The 6,925-nt window shown below is 41.9% G+C and overlaps 1 pseudogene; it reads right to left on the bottom strand.

Annotated features, from left to right (window-relative positions):
- Positions 1-3,467: 3,467 nt before the first annotated feature.
- Positions 3,468-4,175, bottom strand: LOC149837215 (protein DMP3 pseudogene; annotated as a pseudogene).
- Positions 4,176-6,925: the final 2,750 nt, after the last annotated feature.

Genomic DNA, 6,925 nt, shown 5'->3' on the forward strand with positions numbered 1-6,925 from the left:
AGACGCTTCATGGAAAGAGCAGCAGTCTTCCAAAATGAAGAAGGCGACGGTAGCAGCTAAAATTCAAGAATCCGGACCATTTTTCAATCTACTAAGAAGATGAATTTGTCCATCAATGCAGGAGTTCAAGAAACAGCCAAGAAAGATCGCATCATTGGCAATCGTCAATATTGCAGAGACTAGAAAAAAAATTTGCAAGAATGCAAAATCTCTCACCACCCCTTAAACCGGCAGGAAGACGACAGCCCCATCACCGTAGAGATTCAAGAAACGACCAACAAGGGAGAGGGAATAGAATACGTTGGCCAAATTGTCAGCCAGAAACTACAGGTTGAAAGTAGCAAATGGAGACACATGCTTCGTCCACTGCTTCATGAGAAAGGCTGTGAATCGGGTGACCGCCACAAAACTCCTGCATGCTTACGTTTCCAAGATTGTCTTCTCCATGGTAAAGAGTCGTCTGGACCTCAAAAACAGCGACAAAGTAGCTCTCAAGATGGTGGGGGGAGCACACTTTCTGCATCCGCCTTAAATAGAAAGAAACTTCACAACCGTGGGAGTCCCAAATCGTGAGATGGAAACTCCCACTATCCCCCTCTCTATCCAGATGAAGAACCGTTCATACATACGAGGAAATCAATATGAGGAACGGTTTCTCAATGTTATCTATTTTTATTTTTTAAATTTTACCTCTATCTTTGTTTTTTTTTTACTGTTCTTGATCTAGGTGGGCTGTGCAGGTTTTACAAATACTGATATATAACCTCAACGCATACATGAAAGGGAATTTTTTTCTACCAATTTTTCATTGCCTAGAAGCAGTAATCAATGAAACTAAACAGCGAATTTTCTTTGTTCATTTGCAGAAAAGGAATAACCCCAGCGAAATAGCCTAGATGTGGTGAGAATAATAACGTCTTTGAATTCTGCGAGTACCATGAGCTTTCGCAGGAGTCTCTCCAAAACAAGTAAAATAAATATAGAGAAATTGGGTCACCTTGGCAGAGACCTCTACTGTTGTAAAAAAGCAATCTCTCGCCCAACCATTAAGGAGGGAGATCTTACACAAAACATAATCATAGAGGCACATGTCATTTAATGGGCCATCACTTTATAAAGTAAACCCGGTTAGTCCACACACCCCATGCGCCCATGGTTTAACAGGGCCTTACCAGTGAAAGCGTTGTGTATACACAAAACATAGCCTTATGAATTCACCGGTTACTCCAAAGAATTTGAGTGTGTTCTACAAAAAGGTCCAGTTGACTGAGCCGTATGCCTTTGCAAGATCTTACTTAAAAAATAAATGCTTTATAAAACTATGAGCAATTGAATCAACTAATTAGGGATGACAGTGCACAGAGGGAGAACACGGGCCCCGCCCTGCCTCGCCCGGTTGGACCAGGGATGGAGGGCATGAAACGGTGATGGAGATTAAAATCAAAACCCGTGTGGGGATGGAGGTGAGGATGGACTTACGCTTTTTCCCACCCTGCCTCGTCCCATCCTGATCCCCGTCTTTCCCAGCCCCACCCCACCCCATCCCTGTGTTGGATCATATTTCGTATCACACAGTTTCACAATCGTCATCATGATATAAAACACAATAGAAAACAGGAAATAAAACAGTGTAAACAGCATAATGAACAGACGATCGAAACAACAACAGGTAGCAGGCATGTCGGTTTCCGCAAACAACCAAAATTCAGACGACAGCATACGAGCAAACAGATGCAAAAAACATAATAGAAAAAACAAGAACATGTTTAGATTATGTAAAAGGCTAAGGCGTACGAAAGTACTCCCCTTAGAGAAGATTCGCCCCCACATACAATGCAAATCAGGGTCCGGCGTCCTTCCCCCAGGATACAATAGCCACGACGAACCAAACGATGCACTCCGACGGATCGTCCTTCGAAAACAACCTTCACGAACCAAATGTTGCAGAACACCCCTTTCGGGATAACTCAGGAAAAGAGAGAGAGAGAGCAACAGTGGAGATGGGAAATCGCAGAGCTTTAGAAATGCGTCAGTCTCAGCCTTTGCGTAACCCTAGCACGGACTACGAGGAGTCGTGACCCGTTATCATTTCCCATAACCCGTTACAGAATCCAAATATCCAAAGAAACTTTGGGTAAAAAGGTATTTTGTCTTGATTGGATATGGCCCTAAAGGGCCAATTACCCGAACTCGACCCGGCACGACAAGGCACGACGGGCGGGCACGCGCGCGCGCGTGTGTGTGTGGTGGTCATCCCACTCTCTTGTTCTCAAGAACAAGTGTATGAGTTCACATGTGGCATATAAAGCCTACAAAAAACTCAAGCACTATCAATATGGGACTATTCCACCTCATCAAGACTACCTTTTCCAAAACAACCCAGTTTCTCCTTTGAATTCTCTCACCCTTCCTTCTTACACATAACACCCTGATCCTTCTTCTGGGATGGCAGTGGACAAAGAGAAAATGGGGCCGCGCCCCACCTCGCCCCATTTGAACCGGGGATGTAGAACATGAAACAATGGAGGGCAGGATTTTGAGACATGGCAGGGGTGGAGACCTAGTCCCTCTCCCCGGCCCCACTGCCATCCCTACAACTAATTCATGGGCTAACACGATGCTATCTTTGAATTTTGCAGCTCCCAAGGTCAATGAACTTCATTAAAACTGACACTATTCTATAGTTTCCCATTACATGATTGCAGGAAAATTCATGTGCATGAATTAGACATCAAGAAAACTGGATCTGACCATCTTGGTGACATGTGTCTGGTGACATGAGCGGACACCAACATGGACACAGACACATATGGGCAATATTTTAATATCTATGCGCAATTTTTTTAACTTGTGAGTCCAACCCGCTTAACGCATCCTCGTGTCCACGTGTCTTTGTGACGTATATGTCTACCGTGTCTTTGCTATGTAGATGTTCGACTCTAGCATGCATCTACTTTGTTATTCTTTTTGAAAGACATCTATTTGGTTATTCATGTAGAGGTTTAGTAATTTAACACATTATTTATAGTAACTCATTCTAAACTCCCCATATCTAGTTCGATTAATATTTCATAATGAACAAGATAACTACAATAGAAGGCCTTTTATCTTTTAATGTTGGAGCAAGGGCAACGGAAGTAACTCCAGCAGAGGCAATCGAACTTCTCTAGTGATAAAAGAAAGAAAAAAGGGGAAGAGGAAGAAATGAGTGGCATCTTTGAGGTTTGCTTCGAAGGCTTTTAGTTACCGAGGTAGATTTCTTTGTGTGTTTTTAGGGGCCGAGTTTCTTAGATTTATAGCTTTCGGTTTCCCTCTCTCGGCTCAAGAGTTGGTTGAGAGAATCGCTTATCAGGCCTACTCATGGATAAGCATAACGTGCAGCACATGGCCACACACACCAACATTTAACAAAGGAAAGAATGATATCTGAACAATTCTGTGTTTTATTTTTACATTGCTATATATCCTCAATGAGTATCAGAATAACCAATTCCCCTGCGAGACGTTGGGAAGATCATAAACACCATGCTGGATAAAAAACCAGTGCCTAGTGGCAAGTTCACCAGAAGAGCGTGGCTGTTGGGATCACTTTTTGAGAAGAAGCAATCCTGGATGTTGGAGTCGCTGATCGCAACGGTCATGAACACGAGCACGGAGAAGAAGGAGTGGACGTAATCCACCCATCGGACCCTGTACTTCGACAAATCCCTGAACCTCCAATTCCTTGCATCGTCATGCTCTTTCTCCTCATAATTGAAGATCAAGAGTCCCTTGGTAGTGGCGATCCCAAAGTAAACCTTCCCATCTCTTCCTTTAAAACTGTCAGTAAAGGAGAAGAAGATGCAAGAGATGGTGCACACAGCAATAAGCATGACTGTCAAGTATCGGTTGGCAGAGGTGCAGATGCCATTGTTGGTGAAGGATCCAGAGAGAGCTTGGAAGGCCAGGAGAGTGCCACTTGGGAGGAGCTTCATGAGGTTGGCAGCGCTCGCAAGCGTCTTGTCGATCACCACTGACTGGTGGCCAACCAAGTGGGGGAAAGCAGCCGGTGGCGGCGATGCCAATGGAGTTGCAGGAGGCGTCCTCAATGCATAACTTGCTGCTGGTGCTACTGTTGTAGGGTTGAAGCTTTCTACCTCAAGTGGTGGTGGGATATGAATCTTAGTTTCTCCCATAGCTGATGTATATCTTACAAATTTGAATGGAAAGATGAACAAGGAGGGCATGCAGAGCCAAGATTTCCAGATGTGGATGTTGAATAAGGTGGGGGAGGGGGGCGATGAGTATTAATACAGGGTGGTTTTTCAGGATAACGGTTGTTTGCGTATTTGAGTGACATACTTTATAATGAAAGACCAGGATGTGTCAAGTACAATGTTGTCAGTTTGGGTATCGGCCCTGTATCGTTTGTCCAACGATTCAGGTGAATTTGGCTAATAGCGATACTCAAGTGAATCGTTCTGAATCGATAAAAATTGATTTTTGAATCCTTATAAACACCTGCCCACATGTTATAACAGGATTATTTAAAAGCCAAATTAGACTAAATAAACCATATAGATCATATTGTAAGGCTAGATACAAAAAAAAAAAAAGTGTAAAAAAAGAAAGAGAAAGACTGAGACTGTCCCTACCCTCAATCAATATCTGTCTCATATAATCAACCTGAGATCTCACTCACAATGCAAGTTATTTTAACTGAATCTAACACCGTAGGCGTGCTCATCATGGTCAATTTATTGGGATAGACCCTTGAGTAGGAAATGTGATCTATGGGATCAGATTTGTTGAAAAAAAGTGCCAAGAAAACCCATTGTGAGTAGGAAATGTCGTCTGAACCTTCCATGCACTCTTTCTTTTCTTAATAAAATTGTGTTCCTTTAGACTGGTGCACGGTGGGGTCCCTAGTTTGAAACTGTACTCGTCTGTTTTCAGACTAGTTCGTGTATGTCCTCGCGTGCTCTTTCTGCTCGACGTGGGCATGCATGACTACAGTACATGCACAGTATCCTACTTTGACCTGAAGAGGATGCATATATATATATATATATATATATATATATATATATATATATATATATATATATATATACTGAATGAACGTAGATTTTCAATCCGTTCCCACTTATTAAATTAATTAGAAACGACCAACTTTTCTGAACCAGTAAAGAGGAGAAGGATTGCAGGCTAAAATAAATTCCATTTCATGCTAAAAACAAAGGCGTTGAGATGATTAAACTTCACTGTCTCATAGGGCAGATCACATGATCTGTCAAATCACTCGACTTGACATCTTCACCGTCCATTGATTCATCTCACAAGGACCTCATGGTATGCAAATGGTTCGGATTTTGGATTATAAAATATATTGGAGTGTTGAATCAAATTGGATAATTTACGAAAAGCCTTTAGCGAATCCGATCCATTTGCAGCCCTTAAGGTTCATCATCTCATCCATGCCATGGAATCAAGCACCCCTTCCCACCAAGCATCTTCATAGCCCAACGCAAAGACCACATGAACATAACCAACCTCCAGTCCACGAACTTGGATCAATATAGATGATTGCACTTTTTGCCATGAAATATTTCAAAATTAATTTCTTTTTTTTTTTTGTTTTTTCCCTCTTTAGATGGATGGGTAAATAAGATGTGGTATAAAGAGGTATTTGTTTGAGTTTTTATTATTGTTGTATTCTTCACTTACTGTATTTTAGGGCCTGTTTGGAATCTGTAGCTGGGATGGGCGTTTATGGAGTTCATGCATTTGAAGAAGTGACTGCAAATTCATGATTTAGTGTAAATACAAAGGAGAAAGTGCCTCACTTTTCATCCCAAATGCATAAACACCCATCCTAGTGCCGAGATCCCAAACAGGACCGCCAAGATAGTTTGACCAAGATTTTACCTTGGGACCACCAAAAGCATAAAGGTCCATCCCAGCACCGTGATTCCAAACACAACCACCAAGGTAGTTTGACCAAGATTTTACCTTGGGGCCACCAAATGCATAAAAGCCCATCCCGGGGCTGAGATTCCAAACAGGACCACCAAGGTAGTTTGGTCAAGATTTTACCCTGGGACCACCAAATGCATAAACGTCCATCCCAACACCGTGATTCCAAGCAGGACTAACAAGGTAGTTTGACCAAGATTTTACCTTGGGATCACCAAATGCATAAACGCCCATCCCAGCGCCGAGATTCCAAATAGGTCCTTATGTTTTTGGGGTTTGGATTGTTCTCGACAAAAGAGATTTTCGCTTCTTCTTTTGTTCCCTTGGTTTGGGATATTTAGCTTGCATTTGGAATTAGAGTTTGTTGTGATGAAGATGGTTCATGCATGTTCTACCAAGGGAGCCTTCGCTTGTCTGGTAGGAGCAGCTAGTGCATGTCACCTTGTGTTGGAACGTTGTAGGTTCAAAACCCTAACTGGTAGGGGTCTGCCTAACCCCAGCTTGCCTTTAAAAAAAAACTGTTTCATACATGTTTTTCTCTGAGGTTTGTAGATTTCTACACTTTTAATTCTATATTGGCAAAAGAAATCTAATACCGGCCTTCATATAATATTTTTAAATATGTAATGTATATTCTATATTAAATTTTCTTTATTAAAGCCCATCAATTGGATTTTTTAATTCTTTGCTAACTCAATATTTTGTTGACCGGTTTCCATTGCTTCTAATACCGGCCTTCATATAATATTTTTAAATATGTAATGTATATTAGATATTTTACCAGTAATAGGATTTATTAGATATTTCATATATATGTTTCTTGTCACTGTAAAACCCCCTCCGGCAGAGTCGGCCGAGGGGATAAACATTAAAAGTTAAAAAAAAAATGGAAATTGCGGTTTTCCCAAAGGGGAAACCGCGTAACGGGAGGGGGGAGGATAAGCCTCACCCCCCAAAATCCGCGGGGGTG

The sequence above is a fragment of the Nuphar pumila genome, chromosome 5 (assembly GCF_984573655.1).
Source record: "Nuphar pumila chromosome 5, dmNupPumi1.hap1.1, whole genome shotgun sequence".
NCBI classification, from domain to species: domain Eukaryota; kingdom Viridiplantae; phylum Streptophyta; class Magnoliopsida; order Nymphaeales; family Nymphaeaceae; genus Nuphar; species Nuphar pumila.